This window comes from Trachypithecus francoisi, unplaced genomic scaffold, assembly GCF_009764315.1.
Source record: "Trachypithecus francoisi isolate TF-2019V2 unplaced genomic scaffold, Tfra_2.0 Lachesis_group0, whole genome shotgun sequence".
In the NCBI taxonomy this organism is placed as follows: Eukaryota; Metazoa; Chordata; class Mammalia; order Primates; family Cercopithecidae; genus Trachypithecus; species Trachypithecus francoisi.
In genome coordinates this window covers 137,023,115-137,026,762 of record NW_022681453.1, presented here as the reverse complement: position 1 = coordinate 137,026,762, position 3,648 = coordinate 137,023,115, and the positions used below count along the sequence as shown (strand labels likewise).

At 39.4% G+C, this 3,648-nt stretch overlaps 1 pseudogene; it reads right to left on the bottom strand.

Annotated features, from left to right (window-relative positions):
* Positions 1-1,403: 1,403 nt before the first annotated feature.
* LOC117077368 lies at positions 1,404-1,983 on the bottom strand (annotated as a pseudogene).
* Positions 1,984-3,648: the final 1,665 nt, after the last annotated feature.

Sequence of the window (3,648 nt, the reverse complement as noted above, 5' to 3'; positions counted from 1 at the left end):
TGCTGTGTGGAGAATGGATTGTGTAAGGAAGAGGTGGAGGTTGGAGAGCTTTTGGAATATTGTTTCAGTAATTAGATAACAGATGATTGTGTCTTCTCTTGGATAATGGTGAAAGGTTGTATCAAAGACGACTGTTGTGAGATATTTAAGAAGTACAAATTGATGTGCGTAAATACAGGGGCTGTGAGAGGAAAAAGAGGATCTTAATGATTCTGATATTTGTAGCTTGGACAAGTGCATGGAATAGGGAAAACAAAGACAGCCCTTTTCTTTGTATTACAAGAGGTGGGTTTTGCCAGAGACTAGTCAAAGCTAAAAATAAACAACATGCATGAAAATAAACGACATGCGTTATTGGCCTTTCTATAAACATGAGGTTGGGTGTATAAATATATAGTTGCCAGATATAGCTTTTGCAGAGATCATTCTGCTCCCACTACGCAGAGCCCCAAGATCGGGAAGAATAAGTTTTGTTTTAAATTCCAAACATACTGAGCACTCACATCATTCAGGGTACTTGATGTCAGTCACCTGCCACATGGTAAAGGATCAGTAGCAACAATAACAATGGCAGAAAGCTGGCCACCACCTCAGCCCTGGGTCAATTTGCTGAAACTCAATTTGTAATAAATGAACAGCTTTTAATTAGCTCATCCAATTATCTACTGATCAACCAATCAATGATATTTTAACTAAATAACAATTCACTCTAAACTTTCAGGCAAATAAGCTAGAATAAGACAGCTTACTGCATGATCTTCCTGCAAGGGGCTGTGCAAGTGCCAGGGAAGTCATAAGCATAGACTATCATGAAACACTGGATTTTGTGCATAAGAGAAATGTCATCTTTTCTTATATAAAATGCATAGACAGGAAAATGTATGCTGACGCAAAACTGAATGTAAAAAAAATTCTTAAATATTTAGCAAATTGCTCTTTTAGTGAAATGATTTTGGAAAATGAATTTTCAGATACTTGACCCTCTTTTTCTTTTAATCTTTCTGAACCTGCTCCCTCAACTGTAAAATGAAGATAATAACAATGTCTACATTGTAGGGTTATTGTAAGGATTACATAAAATAATACATAGAAATTATCAAGCTGTGCCTAGAACATGGAAAGTGATCAACAAATAAGATACAGCTGATATTATTAACTCAATACACGCTTTTTGAATTAATGATATAAAAACCAGATGGTCAAATAAAATCAGTCAGTGGAAAATGATTGGCTATAGTGTGCCAGACATTTCCATAAGTTCTTCATTCGATCTTTTTTTAATCATTCTCTGAAGAAATTGCATATTTTATTAATCCTCAAGTTCCTCAGTATATTAATAATAACAGCTTGGCATATATTATCGATAAGTCCAACTGTCGTACCCAAAGAATATCCAGATTATTTTAAGGTGAATTTGCTTCCTTTTCATCTGATTCATCATCCATAACCTGTTCTACACCTTCTACCTCTGTAATATAAAACTGCAGCATGTTCTGAATTCCATTTTTCAGAGTAATGATTGAACTAGGGCAGCTGGTACAAGAACCCTGGAGTTTCAGTCATATGATGCCATCTCCAAAGCCTTTGTAGATTACATCTCTACATATGCTAGTATCTAACACTTCCTTAATCATTGCCACAACTTCATCATCTTCACATCCTGCTTCTCCTGAAGATGTTTCCTCATTAACAGGGTAAACCAGATGCAAAGAAGTCCATGGTTGTTGCATATATATCTGGTTTCAGTAAATTCCAGTCCGATTTTTCATTTTCCTTTGTGACAGTGATGAAATCTGGCCCAAAGAAAACACTTTTTACTCCTTCAATCCTAAATAACTGCCTAGCCAAAGGTGAGTGAAATGCTGCAGCTGGGGTAGGAAAATCCATGAGCCTTGTCTCAAAAACTGGTTTCCATGGTATAAACTTTAAACTGTTAGGATTTGGGATATCCTGTGTTTGAATAAACATGTGTCTCACTGGGTTACAAAAGGCTGCAGGTAGTGGGAAAAGTAGTCTTTCTACAAATTGATGCAGAGGCTGTTTCTCTGTTTTTTTGAGACTGAGTCTCACTCTGTCACCTAGGCTGGAGTGCGGTGGCACCATCTCGGCTCACTGCAACCTCTGCCTCCGGGTTTAAGCAATTCTCTGCCTAGCCTCCCAAGTGATTACAGGCGCCCGCCACCAGGCTAATTTCACCATCTGGCCAGGCTGGTCTTGAATGACCTCGTGATCACGCGCCCGGCCTCCAAAGTGAGGGTCAGCGTGAGCCACGCCCGGCCAAGGCTGTTTCTAATGATGTATAGATCTTCAAACATGAAGAATCGCCTGCACAGCAGCAACAGTGTGCGCAGCCGCGCCGGGCCTCTGTACCATCTTAGTCCGAGAGTCTCCAACTTCATGCCATTGCAAAAGTAGATACTATTATCTCTGCTTTCAGGTGAGCAGTGAAGTTGAACAGGTAAGCATCTGTCACTAGTGCACCTGCTTTTCAGTGGTGGATCCCAGGTCAGGTAACAGTTGGTTAAGTCAGTGGATCAGACACAGCCTGTGTTCTCGGGCTCACTTGCATGGTGAACTCTTTTAGTCTCAGTTTCCTTATCAACAAGGCTGGTATAATTACACCCATCTAAAATGTGTGTGAGGCTCAAAGAAGATGATGGGTTGTCAGTTCCCACTTGGCTCCCCTTCTTCGGCACCCCACCACTTACTCAGTCCAGTGTGTTCCCATGAGGGTAGATTGACCTCGTCATAGTTGTTCTGCACATCCTGTAGACTGTGATTGGCCTTTCCATGGTTTCTAGGGTATGTATAGAAGCAGTTGCCCTTTCCTGATGCCATGTTCTGGCATATAAACAAAAATATACTTATGACAATCAGGTTTGTCCCCGAGTCACAAAACATGTCACCAGTCACTTGAGTACTGTCATTTTCCTTTGTCCTTTACAGGAGACCAGAGGGTCAGGTTAGTTTTCTAAATGACTTGGAGGAAACATGCAGTTCCCCAGACCTTTAATTAGTTCCTCTCCCTTCTTGTTCCCTACATCCTATGGTTTTATGAATTACCTCAGGAGCTCACCAAATGTGTCAGGAATGACAGTTAGACTGTACAACTTGTGGTCAGTGACTCGAAAGTGTCAATAACCACTAAGACAGACATGAGCTTGATGCAAAGTCTCCCTCCCATAATTAAGCAACTATAATTCCTAATATGCATGAGCACAGTGCTATTATCACTGAGTTAAAATGAACTGGAGATTAACTTAATCTGCATTAATTATAGATTTTGAGAAATATAATGGACAATGTGCATCTGAGAATGAAGAAACAAATTATAAGTCTGGTTTTCTCAAATAGATCTTCCACAAGTCACTTCACTGCTGCTGGCCTTAGTTTTATACTGTGAAAACTAAAATACTTTTTAAAGAATGTCTACCCAGCTTAACTCAATAAAAATGGGTCTGATGAGAAAATGGATTTGAAAGGGTTTGTAGAAAAAGGTGAAAGCATTATATTTATGCTAAGAAGCATCATGATTAGAAAAGTTTTCTTATTTTTGTGTAAAGAGCACTAGACCAGATATTCGGAAGGGGGTTTCAAATTTGCAAATGTAGACAGAAGCTTATGGAAGCCACTTACTGTAGTAAGAAG